Source organism: Sciurus carolinensis, chromosome 3 (genome assembly GCF_902686445.1).
Source record: "Sciurus carolinensis chromosome 3, mSciCar1.2, whole genome shotgun sequence".
NCBI lineage: Eukaryota > Metazoa > Chordata > Mammalia > Rodentia > Sciuridae > Sciurus > Sciurus carolinensis.
Genome location: NC_062215.1, coordinates 53,274,738 through 53,294,392, shown reverse-complemented (window position 1 = coordinate 53,294,392; position 19,655 = coordinate 53,274,738). Strand labels below are relative to the sequence as shown.

Here is a 19,655-nt window from a genome sequence, read left to right as displayed (position 1 = left end):
ACGAAAATGAAGTTCTCCCTCTGGACTCTGGAATGGCTTCTCCTTCCCCTGAAGGAGCTCCAGTGGGACTTGGGTATTTGACTGTGAGAGGGCAGAGGGAGGCAGAGTCAGCGAAGACTAAGTTTTTGAGCCATACTATCTGGGAGGATGAAAGGCCTGTAACTAAAATACTTCAATGATGGGAAGATGGGGTGGACAAAGTACAGTTCATCTTTGGAATTGGAGGTAATGATAAGAACATGTCCATGCAGAAAGGCCAGACCTATAGATGGCAGTTGACCAGTATGGACCTAGGACACTATTAATGAGAATGTGTCTTTTGCTCATGCCTTTGGTCATGGGGGATCTTTGACTCAAGCCACTTCTATATGAATTAAGCTCCAGGTGAGTGAATTAAATATCTACCCCTCAGGCAGAGGTCAAGGTGGGTCATCAGGTATTTGGTTGAGGTGACCACTTTGGGGCTAAGAAATAGCCCCCACATTTGATCACCATTCAGGGCTCTGTAAATGTGTCTTTATCTAGTCATTAGGCCCATGGTACTACATGCATTAGATGATGAGTAATTAGATTCAGAAGAAAGAATAGGAAATAGTTAAGTGGAAGCTTTGTGGAATTTGGGGTCTGATTCTCTGCTTATTCAAGACTCTATCTGGGAGAGGTCAGCTGGGTATCCAGCAAGGTAAATCTACTGTGTGTCCACTCAATCACCTGGGAGCTTAAACCTCAAAACACTCACTCTTTTTAAAACTTGTTTTATAGTCTTCTTATATAGTAATATGTCAGAACTTTGGACCCCACATTTCCCAGGTTCCATATGGAGAAATGCAAAATGATCTTAATATTTAGAAAATCTAAAATGCTGTCAATCACCAATTTTAGAGCTGGAAGTATCTTCAATGATGTGTCTTCAGGCAGTTTGATTATTTGTCATTGCATTTCTACCTTTTTATGAAGAGTTCAGGTGAAGACTCATGGCTTCACAAGTTACACTTTTAGTAATGTAGACCATAGTAATCAACTCACTGCTGCCATCACTCACAGTTAGTTCTCTGTCTCTGTGAGATCCATATCCATGGAGTCAACTCATCATGCATAAAAAGTATTTAGAAAAGAACTGCATCTGTACTGAACATGTACAGAATTTTTTCTTGTAATTATTATCTAAATGATATAGTGTTACAACTAAATGATATAGTATTACAATTATTTACATAACTTTTACATTGTATTGGTTATGTACATAATCTAGACATGATTTAAAATATGTGGGAGAATGTGCATAGATTACATGCAAAAACTATTCTACTTCATCTATGGGAATTGAGGATCTGCAGGTTTTGTTATCCAAGTAGTCCTGGAACCAAATTCTCAGGTTACCAAGGATGACTGTATGATGACATGCATATGTGGAGGTTGTTAGGATGCAGGTTATGGGGACCATGTCTACCCCTTCTCCTAAAGATTCCATTTCATCCTCTGGGATCTTGTGTACCCCCAACTATCAACATGCAGTCATCTGCCAACTTGTGGATTCTTTCCTGGAACTTTGGCCTCAGGAAAATAGTCTCTCCATCTGGAAAACGATATGACCTGCCATAAAATCTGCAAATTCTGAACTTGGGGGAATTATATCAGTAGGACAGAGAATCTGGAAGCGAGATTTCTCTGGGATCTATATAACCATCAGTGCCCATCAGTGGTCTGAGAAGTTACAGTCAATTATGGATGCACTTAGAGATGCCACAAGGAGATGCACCTTCACTCTGGTCTCTCAAGCATACACCTCAATAATCACTGATGACTTTGCAGTCTTTGTTGGACTTTGTTGGACTTTGTAGAAGAGGCTGTGAAAGGTATACCAGAACAAGGATGGCAAGCCAACTCCACCATCAGAATGTTTCTACCCAGAAAGCCAGTTGCAGGGTCCCTGGGTGTTTCCTTAAACAGGTTTATTTCTTTATCATAGCCTAGCACAGTTCCATCAATCCCCAGTGAACAGCAGTTAGCCAGACTGACCTATTACATGGCATTTCTTGAAAACTGATGCACCATTCTGAATTCAACATCCACTTCAGAATGCTGTACACTGACAAATAGAGAAACATACAATTTTTATTGTAAATTTACTGGATGAATTATAAGCACGTCAGTATTCCTCACTGAGTATGTGATAAAATCCATATATAATATAAAAATATTATATATATTTTGTCCTTAAACATTATGCTAAATAGTTGTTAAAGCAATTTTCATTTTATAATATTTAACAATATGGTTGGAACCCATCAGTATTATGTGGTTAGTTTTTATTTCCTGGGGATTTGTAACTTGAGACCCACTGCTTGGGGTAGAGCAGAATGGTCAGCTGCCCTCCCCACCTGGTGCTCACCTCCTTATGCACCAGGGGTGGAAAGCCACAGGGATGTGCCTGGGTTGGAGCAGGATGGGACCCAGGGCAGAACTAGAATTGCAGGGATTGTGATTCACCATCTTTGGAGAAAATGTTCTTTTCTCCCCACCTCTCGAGATTCACTAACAGGTACAGAAATATAGCTAAGGAACAAATAAACCATTCTCTGAGTAAACCAGTTTGTTAGTGTTACTTTTTCTCCAATAGCATGAATACATTCATTGTTATCAGTGGAGTGACTGTCATGCAAATGTGACGTTCCAGAGTATTGAGTTTGCTTGTCTTCTTTCAGAAGGGGAAGGGGAAGTGCACAGTGCCTTGTGAGGCAAGGAAGTGTGGTGATGACTGATGCACTTGGCCCAAATCTGCATTCAGTTGGTTGCTTATACTTACCCTGAGGTTCAAGTTCTGCCTTTTGAAGAAGTGCTGAACAAGTCTTCATTCTGTATGTGACAGCCCTCCAAATATTTGAAGTTGTCTATTATATCTTTAGGTAAAAATATCCTTTAGTTCATTTATTCTGCATTCATTCAATAAATATTTAATTGAATTCTAAAAAAAAAAAAAGGGATTTGAAGAAATGAAAGGCACATCCCTGGTGACCTGTTTTCTCCAACAGGGCCCCACGTCCTAACATGTCCACCACCTCCCAGTAGTGATATCAAAAGTTTAATACATTGATGAGGTTGGAGTTCCCACGATCCAGTCACCCCCGAAAGCCACACCTCTGAACATCCCTGCACTGGGGGCCAAGTCTTCAAACACATGCCTTTGGGGGATAATCCAGATCCAAATTTTAACAGCCACACTCCAAGAAAGGCAAATCTATAGGGACAGAAGTGAGATGAGAGGTTTCCACAGGCTAAGGTATGACTGAGGGCAAAGGGCCACCAGGGAACTGAAAGGAATCAATGAAATGTTCTGCATATTGATAGAGGTACTATATCTAACACTGGATATTTTCTCAAACCCATAAAACTTTACAATTAAGTTTATACCTTAATTAAATCAGCTTTGAAAACTACACCTTTAAAAATGTGAAAAATGAATGAGAAAAAATCTACCCAAATCAGTTATTATCTGGGGCTCAGCATGAACTCCAAACATGAACCCTCTCACTGGACTTGGCAAGTCATCAGAGCTCTTTGGATTGCACTTTTCCAGATCTGCAATCTGGTGACTATAGCTTTCCTCCTTTTTGGAAACATTAGGAGGCTGAAGTAATGTTTCTTTAAGCAAAATACTAGGCAGATTAGAGAAATCCTCAAGGACTAAGGTTGTTTGTCTGCTTCTGGCTTCTTGTGCAGCCTCTGGGGAAGTTTGGTGTTAGAGTCTCTCAATGCTATTGAGCTCCTAAGTAGAGAGAATATGGTGACAGATTCTCTGGGTCTGTGTCTCATTCCCTTTATAAGCCTTTCCGAGACAGGTCATCATGTATCAGCTTGGCACTCACTGCCCCTGAGAAACACCACCCAGGGGTCCATCTTGTAATGTATAAAGCTGCTCTCCCACCCTTTCCGTTGCAATCATTTTCCCCACCTCCCAACTTCTGTCAGTCTGTGAACTTCCTAGCTAGCTATTGGTTCATCAGTCAGCTTGCAAGTATCATTCTCCATTATTGGTTCCCTGTTAGCCCAGCAGAATTCAACCAACATCTTTTCTCTCTTACTTTTCTCTCCCCCTTACTTACTTTCTTTCTCCTCCTCGCTTTCACACTCTTTCTTGCATGCGCCCTTTCTAGTTCCCTTTCTTTTCCTCTCATTTTCTCTCTTACCCTGCAGGGAGACACTCTGATTGCTTGATAAACTCCCTTATGTGATTTCCCATGTCTGGCGTGGTTTCTGTGGGATCCCTTACATTGGTGCTGTGACTCGGGATGGGTCCTTCCACTGTCTCTTAAGCAAATGGAACCCCATCTGAGCCCCAGTGCCCCCCAGACACAGCCTCACCTTCCATTCTGCCTGGATGCTCTGCTCTGCATTCATCACCGGACTTCAGATTGGTGAGTCCTCTAGGCCAGTTCCCCTAGGTCAATTTATCCAGGATCCTCGAGGCAGCTGAGGGGTGGGGGTACCCCCAGCTGGTTATGGCTGGTCCCTATAGCTAGTTATGGCTGGTCCCTATAGTCTGTCTTATCTGCCGGGTGTATTCCTGATTTTGTGGTGGAGATTCTCTCTCTGTGTTGAGGCTCATCTCACACTTGTGCACTCGTACTCGAAAACCCTGATATCAGGTCCTCAACTCTTCTCAGCTTTTGCCTGGCCCCACATTGATGTTTGTGTGATGACACCATCTATGTGCTGCCTTCTCGTCTCCAGTTGACTACTCTGTGGCCTCGGGACACTGGGGCACAGACTCAGCTGTATCAGCCTCCACCATGGGATCTAGGTCCTCCATTCCAGCAGATTCAACCCCTTCCCTAACTCCCAGTTTATGTTTGGCCACAGTACCCTTTAGATAATCAATCCAAAATGGCTGTGTACGCCCTGGCCATAGACTCGGCTGTATCAGTCTCCACCATGGGATCTGGGTCCTCCAATCTGGGAGATTCAACCCTGGGAACCCTTCGCCTGACCCCCAGCTTAAAGCCATCAAAATTCCTTTGCGTAATGGCACACAGCTTCCATGAGCGAGCAGGCAAGTGGAAAGGGATTCCTTATCTTCAAGTCTCTTCTTTCTTGCACTTCTGTGTTCTTCCTGGAAACATGAAAGACTCCTTCTTCTCCCCCTCTTAATCCCTCCTCCTCCTCCAACTTCGACTCAGCTGTTTCTGCTTCCATTCCCCGACCCAGCCCACTTAGTCCTCCTGCCACAAGGTCCCACGTACGCCAGTGTGGAGGGAGAAACCAGCCCAAAAATCAGTGGTATGTCCCAGTAAGGAGTATGATATAAGCAGCCCCATTCCACACAAGTAGTGGGAGATAATTCTTTGACAATTTTCTGCATCCAAACCTGAATTGATTACTAACCAGGAAAAAGGGTTAAAATGCCCTAGGCATCAAGTTTCTGCTAGAACATTTTAGCCCCTTTCAGATCCAGATCTCAGTCAAGGCTTACATCGAAATGAAAATGGAGGAAACCAGAATGCTCAGTGGGAAACCAGTCTCAAACCCAAGGAAAAAAGTGTCCATTTTAAATTTTCCTGGACTGCAACTCAGAATACTTTTTCAGTCCCTTTTATCTCTTACCTCCTTCTCATTTTCTCATGCTTTAATTAATGGCCATTGTCATTTTTCTTCTAGGACTTTAGTTTTTCTTAAATGCTATATTTTTGAGCTCACAATTTTGATCCTACATACCTAGGTTAATGATTTCTGATCAGTTCTTTTTTATCCAACTCTAGAGTTATTTTTGAATATCTGTTACAATGCAATGGAGAAAAACATTACAAGGCTTTACTTTTGTGTTAAATATAAGGATGCATAAAATTAAAATTTTAAAAATAGATACAAATAATTTTAATTCACATGATTTAAAAGTTTCAATATAAATTTTGTAAATTAATAGAAGCAAAATGTCTTTAAAATTAACTCACAAGTCTCTAGGTGGTCAAACTCATTAAATGTTGATGTTTACAAAATGTCTAACATCAATTTTTCTAGGATTTTTCTTCCACAGAAAAGAAATGGCAAATACTGTTGGTACACTTGTCTGATATCTTGGTTTTTTTTACAATAAGATGAGTGAATTAGAGTAGGCATATATGGGATTACTCAAATGAGTTTGTTAGAGACATCTGATTAGTTTATGAAGTTATTACATGGAGTGACATACATCAAAACATTATTATTTGTATATTAAATGTGTTCATGTTTTCCAGGTGTACAAGCCTTTAAAGTAGAAAATTTATCAAGCTGCTATTCTCCAAATTAAACTTGTCTGTAATGGTAATTTTAAACTCATCATTTAATGTTATGTTATAGGACCTGTCATCATTAGGGTATATGTAAAATTTGTTACACTGAGTTAAAAGAAATTTAAATGTAAATGTATTTCTAAATATTAGTGACAGCCTGATTTGTTTAAAGGGTAATATCGTGAAACATGAAAACATTTTGCCTCTTTGCCACACGAAAGGAAAGTTAAAAGCTCTCTCAGCCTTTCTTTGATTCATGTTTTAGATATAATGTTAAATTGTGTTAACTAATGTTCATATAGACTCAGGAGTCAATATATGTAAACTTCTTAAAATGACATTTAAGAAAGAGTGTAATGTGCACTAGCAAAAGTGGGACAACAGTGATTGATATTGGGGCCTCTGACCTCATGACTGTGGCATGCCTGGTGCCTGGGAGTGTTCCTGTGCAGGGGCACAAGATGCCTAACTGCTGTGGCAGTAACCTCTCTTGGGAGGCTCTATACAGGAGTCCTATGAGCTCTGACATTGATCTCAGGCACACAGCTCTTGGGCAGGAAGGAATTCTTTTGCTAGATAACCAGTGTTTCATCAACTCCCTTCTCTGGTTCCTGCCCACCTTACAGTAACTTTAGACATTGGACTTCCATGAGAGCTACACATAGCTCCTAACATTATAATTTGCAGCTCTGAAAAAAGTTACATTAGTGTCCTAGTCTCTGTAACTTTCCTGAAAACAAGGAATAATGCTTACATAAATATATAAAGATTGCTGACATAGCTCTTTAGCTCTGCATTTCCATCAGAGAAGAGAGCTTCATCTGATCTCAGCTTAATCTTCAAAATCTGTGTTTATAAAACTTTATTTTCTAATACTCCTTTACCCTTCACTGAACTTGAGAATTTCATCATGGAAGTCATGGGAAAAGAGGAAAAACTAACTTCAGGATTAGAACATTTTACCTAAGATCTGTGAAAATCCTTGCCTTACCTGAGATAAGGCTCTGACTCACAACCCTGCTGCACGTCAGAATGACTCCAAAGTAAGCCAGACTTTAACTCACTTAAAGTTGTGTTCAAAAGTTTGTTGTTTGTTGTAAAGTTTACTTTGATCTCAAACAGGGGATATAATGAATAACTCAGCCAAAATTCAATATAGCTATTGCATTGCACAAACTGAATATTTTACCGTTGGTGATTCCATTTTTTATTTCCTTTTAAACTCTAGCTGTTGCCTGTTATTTTGCAGAAGTACACCGTAGATTAACTTGAAAATCCATCACCTAGAGATAATGTTGACCCCAATTAGATAAAAGGGGGTAAATAACTGTAAAGTTATAGACATTGAAGTTAAAGCCCAGTACTCTTACTTTATGTCTGGTGAGACTGGCTTTCTTGATGGTTAAGATCAAACTTAGAGATTGAGATTAAATATAGAGGTCAAGAAAAGTCCATATTTGGGTCTTGACCTCAAAGTTAGCCTGAACCCAGGGAACACGAGAAATTCTCTAAGGAGCTTTGCAACTCTGGGTGGGTCACACAAACTCCTGATCAAGGAGATTGATGAGGCCACTAGAGAATGAAAAGCCACTCAGTGCACCTTCTGATAGGAGGGTCATAGAAAAAGTGAGACACCCCTAATGCTTCCAAGGGAAGCCAGCTCATTGAGGAGACCCTGCCTAACCAATGGCACTAATGGAGCAAAGAAGTTGCTCTTAATTTCTCTATGAGTGACCCCTGTGGGAACTCAGCTGACTCTTTAACAGACAGGAACAGGTCATTCTGACCAGCTTGATCTTAAACACCTAGCAAAACAGTTAAAACCAAAATATAGCCATTCTTGGACATTTAAGAGAAATAATAGTTAAATGTAACTGAAGATGTACACTTGTGTTAGTCCACTAGGATAAAGACTAAAAGCTACAAAAAAGAGATTCTTAGGCAAATGTGCCTGATAACTATCAAGAGAAAATGCCAGAGTCAGAATTTTTAGTAGTTTAAGGCCTATAGACACAGGTAGTCTTAATCTACGTTTGCTAGTAACAAAAGTATAGAGATCTCTACTAAATGTTGTGTTTACATTCCTGATAACCTGGACAATGTTAAAGTTCCCAAATAAAGGCCTTATTCTCTCCAGCCTTTGTTAGGCCTTGTTATGGGAACAACTTCTCAGTTCTTCCATCCCCTGGTGAGGAATTATTAACTTCTGTCATCTTTATGATATTCATTGGCATGTTCCAGATTCTGCAACATTTATATTGTATCAATCTCATTTCAGTACTCTCGTCTTTTTGTTCTTCTCTCATAGAAGCACCCATCCCCAGATGCCTTTACAACCTGCTCTTTACCAACAGACCTCTACCACGGACCCTTCTACCATGGATTTCTAAAAAGGGAACTCCAAACGCTTGACCCATGCTGACCCCTTCCAGCTGGAAGATGCCATTGTGGTCATCACCCCCTTTCCCTACAGCAGTGAAGGAGTTCCTAAAATTGGAGGGGTGAATGAAGAAAAAATTGGGGACAGGCAGTTAGTGTAGAAATAGAGGATCATTCAAATTGAGGAAATGAAGTCCATGAAAACCATCTGCCTTTGGAAGTCTGAAGGAAAATGGACTTTTACATCTCACCTGCAAAACCAGCCAATCACGTAGGCAGGAAGGAGAGAGAAGGCTTCAGAAAGAACTGGAAAACAAAAGATTTTCTTATACAAACAGAAATGGGGGAATGTAATGTATAAAACTGCTCCCCCACCCTTTCCGTTGCACCCATTTTCCCCACTTCCAAATACTGTCAGTCTGTGAACATCCTAGCAAGCTATTGGTTCATTAGTCAACTTGCAAGTATCCTTCTGCATTGTTGGTCACCTGTTAGCCCAGTGGAATTCAACTGCCAACTTTTCTCTCTTACTTTTCTCTCCCCCTGACTCACTTTCTTCTCCTCCTCACTTTCAAACTCTTTCTTGCATGCACCCTTTCTTGTTCCTTTCCTTTGCTCTCATTTTCTCTCTTACAATGAAGGGAGACATTCTGTTTGCTTGATAAACTCCTTATGTGATTTCCCGTGTCCCGCATGGTTTCCATGGGATCCCTTACACATCTCACTCACAGGAAGGTAAGTGCCCCACAGGTCTTCCCAGTCCTCCAGCCTTCCCATCACTCATGAGCTTCAGATGATCTCTTCCTGTTCTACAGGAGAATAAAGGACTAAATGATGCTGGATTCAAGAAGAGGTAGTAAATATAATGATGAGGTTTTCACTCTGAGTCATGGAAGGGAAGAGAAAGTGAACATACATACCTAAGCTAAATATTCATAACATGAAAGGGGCCCTGGCACAGCAAGAATTGGATGAAAATCCATAAGATGCCATTTCAGAACATAATCTGACATATGTGACTTTAGCCAACTTAATATTTTTGAACTCGATATTTCTCATCTATCTGGCAATAGACAGTGAACAGTTTTTGTAGAAAAGGACAGGATAGAGGTATTGAAAGTGCAGACGCTCTCCTATAGAATGCTACTAGCATAATCTATTCTCTGTGCTTTGTGCTACTGATTCTGAATGGCTGTCATGACTCTGGACAAACTACTCCACTTAATGCTTCTTGTCCCTTTCCACATAGGGGAGTACTGGAATGAGTCTGATCACCATTGTCTGTGATTCACAGGAGGGCAAGCTCCAGAAAAGATTGGACTGCATAAGAAAACCACTTTGAGAAGTTGGGATGATGAGATGGTGTTGAGAATCGAGGGTTGGAATTTCAATGTATGAAAGAGGGACAGTGTTCTTGAAAAAAAATTACTAGTGGAAGATCCAAGATGACAGACTAGAGGGTGACTGCATCTCCTGTTGATCCAGAACTCAGGATTCAAGAAGGGGAGGTATTCAGAGACTCAGACCAACATAGAGCTGCAGGATGAGTCTCTCCCACTGGGTGAAGTTCGGCCAGGTGGCAAGCCCGGACAGGGGGCAGCTTCTCAGAGCAGGGCAGGGCAGTGAGAGTCTTCCCCAAGCAGCCCTGCTCTCTCCTGTGGCAGGAGCCATCCACAACCAGCCTCTAGGAGCAGGCCCGCCCAGTGGGAGCATTTCCACACAGAGAAAACCCCAAGCCCCGGACCCAGTGGCAGGCCCCAGCCCACAGGTGGCTTCTGGGACCAAGGCAGGACAGGGAGAGGCTTTCCTGGAGCAGCCTGTCTCCCTCAGGTGGGGGCAGGCCCTGTCTATAGCCAGCTTCTAGGAGCAGAACCACCCAGTGAGTGAATTTCCACGCAGAACCAGCACCCAGCCCTGGACCCATTAGCAGGATAGGGGCAGCTTTCTTCAGAAGCACTGCATTATAATGTTCCTCCAAGACTTCAGGCTCCTGAAGGCTGGGAGGTGATATACTGGAAATGTACAGGGACACTATAAGCCAATACAGGAAATCTGCAATATCTCAGATTCCCACTGATATCTGACTAATACGAGAAAACAAGGGAAGAGAATGTCCCAAACAAACCTAGATACTATATCAATAAAACCCAATGACAGCACAGCAGAAGAAATTTCAGAAAGGGAGTTTAGAATGTACATAAGTAAAACAATCAGGGAAGCGAACAAGGAGATGAAAGAGCAAATGCAGGCATTGAAGGAAGAGATGAAAGAGCAAATGCAGGCATTAAATGATCACACCAATTAAAAGGTAAAAGAGCAAATACAGGAAGCAAAAGATCATTTCAATAAAGAGTTAGAGATACTGAAAAAAAAAAACAGAAATAATTGAAATAGAGGAAACAATGAACCAAATTAAAAATTCCACAGAAAGCATAACCAATAGGATAGAACATCTGGAAGATGGAACCTCAGACATCGAAGACAAAATATTTAATCTTGAAAACAAAATTGACCAAACAGAGAAGATGGTAAGAAATCATAAACGGATCTACAAGAATTAGGGATATGATGAAAAGGGAAAAATTTAAGAATTATGGGATTGAGGAAAGCTTAGAGAAACAAACCAAAGGAATGAACAGTGTACTCAATGAAATAATATCAGAAAATTTCCTATCTGAAGAATGAAAGGGAAAACCAGGTCCAAGAGGCTCACAGGACTCCAAATATACAAAATTACAACAGACCAACACCAAGACACATTATTATGAAAATACCTAACATACACAATAAAGGACAGAAACTTTTAAAGGCTAAGAGAGAAAATAATCAAATTACATTCAGGCGAAAACCCATAAAAATATCAACAGATTTTTCAATCAAGACCCTAAAAGCTAGAAGGGCCTGGAACATTTACCAAGCCCTGAAAAAAAACAGATGCCAACCAAGCCTCTTATACCCAGCAAAACTTATTTCAGATTTGACGATTGAAATAAAATCCTTCCATGATAAAACAAAGCTATAAAAGAATTTACAAAAAGAAAGCCGCCATTACAGAACTTCTCAGCAAAATATTTCATGAAGAAGAGATGAGAAAACAATGCAAATCCAGCAACAGGAGGAACTAGCGTGAAGGAATAGCCAAATAAAGGAGAAACCAAATCATGTCAAAAAACAAAAATGAGTCAAATGGCTTGGAATACAAATCATATCACAATAATAAGCCTGAATGTTAATGGCCTAAACTCATCAATCAAAAGACATAGACTGGCAGATTGAAGAAAAAGAAAAATCCAACCATATGCTGTACGAGACTCATCTCATAGAGAGAGATACCCACAGACTAAAGGTGAATGATGGAAATAACATACCATGCACAGACACAGAAAAAAGCTGGAGTATCCATCCTCATTTCAGATAATGTGGATTTCAAGCCAAAACTAGTCAGAAGTGATAAAGATGGACATTACATACTGCTTAAGGGAAGCATAAATCAGCAAGAAAACAATCATAAATATCTATGTCCTGAACATTGGCTCATCCATGTAGGTCAATCAAATCCTTCTCAATTCCAGAAATCAAATAGACCAACAATAATACTAGGCAATTTTAATACATCTCTCACCACTGGGTAGAACTTAAAAAAATTGAATAAAGAAACCTAGATCTCAATAACATTCATAACTTAGACTTAACGGACATATATGGAATATAACATCAAACAAAGAATGAAAACCCTTTCTTCTCAGCAGCACATGGATCCTTCTCTAAAATAGACCATATTTTATGCCACAAAGCTACTGTTAGCAAATACAAGAAGATAGATATACTACCTTGTATTCTATCAGATCATAATGGATTGAAATTAGAAATAAATGACAGAATAAAAAACAGAAACTTCTCCAATACCTGGAGATTAAATAATACACTATTGTATGATGAGTGGATAACAGAAGACATCAGGAGGGGAATAAAAAATTATTAGAAGTAAACGAGAACAAAGACACTTCATATCAAAACCTCTGGGACAGTATGAAAGCAGTACTTAGAGGAAGATTTATTTCATGGAGCGCATTCAACAAAAGAAGTAGAAATCAACAAATAAATGACTTAACACTACAGCTCAAAGCCCTAGAAAAAGAAGAGCAGACCAACACCAAAAGTAGTAGAAGACACGAAATTGTTAAAATCAGAGCTGAAATCAATGAAATTGAAACAAAAGAAATAATCAGAAAAAATTGACAAAATAAAAAGTTGGTTCTTTGAAAAATAATCAAAATTGATAAACCCTTAGCCACACTAACAAAGAGAGAGAGAGAAAACTCAAATTACTAAAATTTGGAACAGACACGAGTTGAAATACAAAACATAATTAGAAGCTATTTTGAAAATGTATACTCCAACAAAATAGAAAACCTCAAAGACATCAACAGGTTTCTAGAGACATATTAATTACCTAAACTGAACCAGAGGACATACACAACTTAATGAATCAATTTCAAGCAATGAAATAGAAGAAGTCATCAAAGCCTACAAACAAAGAAAAGTCCAGGACCAGATGGGTTCTTAGCCGAGTTCTACAAAACCTTTAAAGAAGAGCTCATTCCAATACTCCTCAAAGTATTGCATGAAAAAGAAGAGGAGGGAACCCTCCCAAACTCATTCTATGAAGCCAATATCACCCTGATACTTAAACCAGAGAAACATCGAGGAAAGAAAAATTCAAACCAATATCCTTAATGAACATCGATGCAAAAATTCTCAACAAAATTTTAACAATTACATACAAAAATATATTAAAAAGATAGTGCACCATGTTCAAGTGGGTTTCATCCCAGAGATGCAAGGTTGGTTCAACATCCAGAAATCAATAAATGTCATTCATCATATCAACAGACTTAAAGAATCACATGATTATTTCAATAGATGCAGAAAAAAGCATTCGATAAAATGCAACATCCCTTCATGCTTAAAACACTAAAAAATTGGGATAGTGGGAACATTCCTTAACATTGTAAAAGTCATCTATGTTAAGCCCGTGGCAAATATCATTCTAAATGGTGAAAAATTTGAAAGATTCCACCTAAAAACTGGAACAAGTCAGGGATGCCCTCTTTCTCCACTATGAAACATCGTCCTTGAAACTCTAGCCAGAGCAACTAGAAAAACCAAAAAAATTTAATGGATATGAATAGGAAAAGGAGAACTCAAAATAACCCTGTTCGCTGCTGACATTATTATATATTTAGAGGAACAAGGAAATTCCTCCAGAAAACTTATAGAACTCATATGTGAATTCAGTAAAGTAGCAGGTTACAAGATCAATGCTCATAAATTCAATGCATTTTTATACCTAAATGATGAATCCTCAGAAAGAGAATTAGGAAAAATACCTCATTCATTATAGCTTTGAAAAAAATAAAATATTTGAGAATTAATCTAACAAAAGAGGTGAGAAACCTCTAAAATGAGAACTACTGAACACTAAAGAAAGAAATTAAAGAAAACCTTAGAAGATGGAAAGAACTCCCATGTTCGTGGATAGGCAGAATTAATATTGTCAAAATGACCATACTACCAAAAGTACTATAAAAATTCAATGCAATTCCAATTAAAATCCCAATGGCGTACCTCAAAGAAATAGAGCAAGCAATCATGAAATTCATCTGGAAGAATAAGAAACCCAGAATACCTAAAGCTATCCTTAGCAGAAAGAGCAAAGCAGGGGGTATTGCAATACCAGACCTTCAACTCTACTACAAAGCAATAGTAACAAAAATGGCATGGTATTGGTACCAAAATAGACAGGTAGATCAATGGTACAGAATACAGGACATGGACACAAACCCAAATAAATACAATTTTCTCATACTAGACAAAGGTGCAAAAATATGCAATGGAAAAAAGATAGCCTCTTCAACAAATGGTGCTGGGAAAACTGGAAATCCATATGCAACAGAATGAAATTAATTCCCTATCTCTCACCCTGCACAAAACTCAACTCAAAATGAATCAAGGACCTCAGAATCAGACCAGAGACCCTTCATCTCATAGAAGAAAATGTAGGTCCAAATCTTCAACATGTCGGCTTAGGATCAGACTTCTTTAACAGGAATCCCATAGTACAAGAAAGAAAAGCTAGAATAAATAACTGGGAGAGATTCAAACTAAGAATCTTTCTCTCAGTAAAGGAAACTGTCAGTAATGTGAAGAGAGAGCCTACAGAGTGGGAGAAAATCTTTGCCACTCATACTTCAGATAGAGCACTAATTTCCAGAATATATAAAGAACTCAAAAACTCTACATTGAAGAATACAAATAATCCAATCAACAAATGGGCTAAGGAAATGAACAGACACTTCACAGAAGATCTACAAGCAATCAACAGATATATGAAAAAAATGTTCAATATCTATAGTAATAAGGAAATGCAAATCAAAAACACCCTAATATTCCATCTCACACCAATTAGAATGGTGATTATCAAGAACAGGCAACAATAGGTGTTGGAGAGGATGTGGAGAAAAAGGTACACTCATACATTGCTGGTGGGTTTGCAAATTAGTGCAGCCAATCTGGAAAGCAGTGTGGAGATTCCTCATAAAGCTTGGAATGGAACCACCATTTGATCCAGCTATCCCACTACTTGTCCTATACCCAAAGGACTTAAAATCAGCATACTACAGAGATACAGTCACATCAATGTTCATAGCTGCTCAATTCACAATAGCCAGATTTTGGAACCAACCTAGATGTCCTTCAATTGATGAATGGATAAAGAAACTGTGATATATATATATATATATATATATATATATATATATATATATAAACAATGGAATATTACTCAGCCATAAAGAATGATAAAATTATGTCATTTGCTGGCAAATGGATGAAATTGGAGCATAAGATGCTAAGTGAGATAAGCCAGTCTCAAAAAAACCAAAGGATGAATCATCTCGCGATAAGCGGATGATCATATATAATGGGGGGTGGGAGGGTTTAGGTTAGGGTTAGGGTTAGGGAGGGGGGCAAGAATGGTGGAATGAAGGACTGTATAGAGGGAAAAGAGGGTGGGAGGGGTGAGAGGAAGGGAAAAAATAACAGAATGAATCAACCAACATTACCCTTTGTAAATTTATGATTTCACAAATGGTATGCCTTTACTCCATGTACAATCAGAGAAACAACATGTATCCCATTTGTTTAAAATAAAAAAAAAATTACTAGCTAGCAACAGAGCCAGGGTGGCCCACATATGCAAGAATCCGAAAAGAGGCCTTGAAGACTCTTCCCAGTCACACCTGGGTTTACTCCTCAATTGTCCAGGTACCCGGACACATGTGATGGGCTGGAAGTTACCCGAATGTTCTCTGGGATTTCAATTCCTCCCTGGGATGTCAATTCTTCCCTTTCCTCCTTGAAAAACTCTAGATCCCTCCTCTCTGACATGCAAGTACAAAGCCATCTATTTTCCTGGTGGCATTTATTATCAACTCATCTTTCCAGTTTCTCAGTTCAAGAAGCTTAAAATAATCTTTTCACTTTCTCTTTCTCCCACACCTCATGTCCAGTTTGTTAGTTTTATCATCAAAATTTATCCAGAATACTATGACATTTGATAAATAATTATTGAATAATTGGATGAAAGAACAGGACTTTGACTTCCTTGAATATTTGTAGACATCCTAATACTTAAAACTTCAGAAATTCCATTATTTCTCTATTATACACAATGTCATTCATAAATCCTCAAAACACATGTGCAAGAAATATAGCATTAAAGTATAGGCTACAAGTAAGATAGTTTCAGGCTTGAGACATAGTTCTGTTGAGAGTTTGATGACGCTAAATCTTGGTGTCCTGATTACATAGAAATCCTAGTGGTAGCTCCATAAAGTTTTATGAGAATTTAAAAATTGAAGTGCTCAGAGCACTCGCTTTAAAATGTTCATATTTTCCTAAATTCTCTTGTCTGCTTCTTGCTCCTCTTTTAATCTTTTCCATGTTTCTTGATATCATGGGGTCCTTTCTCCTTCCCTTCTACTTTATGTTGCTATTCTTCCTATAGTGTGTACTTTCTAGAACTTCATTTATTTATTAATTTGTTAAGTTAGTCATAGGTGCCATTCAATCACTGTACATTGATATGGTCTCAATACCTGTTAAGATATTGAAGTTTTCTACAGTCTGTTGGTAAATAGCCACTCTCCAGTGTCCCTGGAATAGTTCCTCTACCCCAGGCCCTTCCCTAGGATTCCCTGGATGTCTCTCAGAACCAGTAACTATATGGCTAATGTCTGGCATAGTGGAATCTTTGGGAACCTGGCCACAGTCTAGGCTGGTATCCATTCTGATATTAGATGTTCTAACCACAGCACTCCACCATCTAGTAGACTTAGAATATGTGCCTACAGTGTGTCATTCTCCATCCTTGGCAGTCTGAGTCTCCTTCCCTCAGTAGAGCTCTCAGCAGTGCCCTATGGAGCCTCGTGCCTGGAGAATAGGACAACTGTCACTGAGTTCATCCTTCATGGACTGACAGGAAATAGAGAACTGTAACCCATTCTTTTTGTCATTTTTTTCCTTGCCTATGTAGTCAGTTGGGAGCAACTGTAGCATTCTGGCTGCCATCTTTGTGGAGCCCAAACTCCACACCCCCATGTACTACTTCCTGGGGAACCTGTCTCTGCTGGACATTGGGTACATCACTGTCACTGTTCCTCCAACGCTGGTGTGTCTCTTGACCCCCCAGTGCAGAGTTCCATATGCTGCCTGCATTTCACAACTCTTCTTTTTCCACATTCTGTCACCTCTTGATAGCCATGGTCTATGACTGCTACCTGGCCATCTGCTGTCCCCTTACCCACAGCACCCACATGAGTCGGGAAGCCCAGGTTGCCTTGGTGGGCATCTGCTACACCATCTCCTTAATTAATGCTCTGACTCACACAGTGGCTGTGTCTGTGCTTGAATTCTGTGGTCCTAATGTGGTCAACCACTTCTACTGTGACCTCCCTCCCCTTTTCCAGCTCTCCTGCTCCAGCATCCACCTCAATGGGCAGCTAATGTTTGTGGGAGCCACCTTTATGGGGGTGATTCCCATGATTCTTATCTCAGTGTTCTATGCCAATGTTGCTGCTGAAGTACTACAGATCTGCTCAGCTGAGGGGAGGAAGAAGGCATTCTCCACATGTAGCTCCCACCTCACTGTGGACTGTATCTTTTATGGAACTGACTACTTCAGTTACATGCGCCTTGGTTCAGTCTCAGCCTCAGATAAGGGCAAGGGTACTGGCATCCTCAATACTATCCTCAGTCCCATGCTGAACCCAGTCATCTACAGCCTCCGGAACCCTGATGTGCAGGGTACCTTGAACAGAGTGTTGATGGGAAAGAAGCCCCTGGCATAAGGGAGACAAGACTATCAAAATATCCCTCATTTCTTGAGCACCCACATAACTTGCTTATGCTGAAAACCTGGGTATGGAGAGGGGAAATCTTCAGGGTTGGATCTAATGGTTAGGTAGACTTAGATTGAGGATAACGGCTAAAAGAGATTAAAAGAGTACCTAAGTTGCTGATATAAGTACATGCCAGTGTATGAGTTGATTCTCAAGACTCAACTCCAAAACCATGAAAATGTTTCATTACCTTAGGTGTGTGAAACCCTCTATCTTTCCTTTCTGGCTCCTCCAAATCATTTTTTTTAAATCTCCCAATCACAGTCTTTCTCCAGTGACTCATGTGTCCCTTTGCTTGGAGTCACTGTTCTTAATCTTCCCTCTGGCTCACACTGTCAAAGTCATTTCTGTATTTCTTGAAGCTTATTTTGTTCTCTCCAACTAGGTCACAAGCTCCTTAAGGACCTTCCAAGTCTTACATTACACCATGTCCTTCAAACACTCAGCAGTGATTCAGGTAGATAGATGGCCCATGTTTCAGCAGACTTGGAGATTTACTGATACTAGGAAGCATGACCTATGAGAAGAAACTTATCTTCTGTTAAAAGTCAGTAAAACTGCTAGATGTTTCCAAATCACCTTAAAAGATCCAGTATTAGGATGATATAAAATATAAAGGGAAATTTTAAAAAAGAATTTTTCTTCTGTTGCAGCAAAATGATACATATTTGACGTAACAGGGAGAAGTTTTGCCAACTGTATAAACTGCTTTATCAGTTCTCCTTAAAATTAAGAAAAACTACCTGAAGCTAAAACTGAAGTGTCTCCTTGCAAACAACCAGAAAAACAGCATTTCATTGGCATAAGCTGAGCACAGAGCACCAGAGTGGGAGATCTTATAGCGTCCAAATTATGGAGGTGGGATAGTGATAAAATAATTAATGATCACAAGTTAAGCACAAGTGTTTATCTTTAATTCTTGTTCTAAAGTCAATGATTTCTACCTCTGTTATGCAAATATGAGTAATTTGTGTTTCATGTAATAAATTTAAATAAAAAATTTTTATTTATAAAAAGAACTTTATTGTTGACATGAAAAGATATTTAGATAATCTAGCTAAATTTGGAAAGTGATGGTGATGTGACATCTGAATGAGTTAGGAGCATCCTGGTGAATAACCTCCAATTGTAGCTGGTGGTTCCCTCTATGGAGGAGAATAGAATTGGAAGGCACTGGGAAATGGAGGACTATCGAATTTTATCCCATTTATGCTGATGTTATTTGAAGTTCATTAACTTCTGTAACTAAAAAAAAATAAAATAAATTTTGAAAAGTACTAATGGTGAAGGTGTGGGATGGGGTAGATTTGACAGTGACATTTTCTCTCCAGCCTTCAAAGTCTCTGGTGTTGTCCTCACTTTTGAGAAAACTAGTAATTGGACTCTCCAGCCTTTACAAGGCCACTGTGTCAACTTTTCCAGGATTCAGCAGCCTGGAAAAGACATGAAGTGGTTATCTTGTCCATTGCTCCTCTCCTGAATTAAGAGCTAAACCAAACTCTCCGTGTCCTTAAGAGAATATCGCTGTTGAATCTTCTGGCCTCTT

At 39.4% G+C, this 19,655-nt stretch overlaps 2 pseudogenes; both read left to right on the top strand.

The window, feature by feature from the left end:
- The first annotated feature begins 1,442 nt into the window (after positions 1–1,442).
- On the top strand, positions 1,443–2,047 carry LOC124979350 (COP9 signalosome complex subunit 8-like; annotated as a pseudogene).
- Positions 2,048–17,127: 15,080 nt separating this feature from the next.
- LOC124980624 (olfactory receptor 139-like) lies at positions 17,128–18,058 on the top strand (annotated as a pseudogene).
- Positions 18,059–19,655: the final 1,597 nt, after the last annotated feature.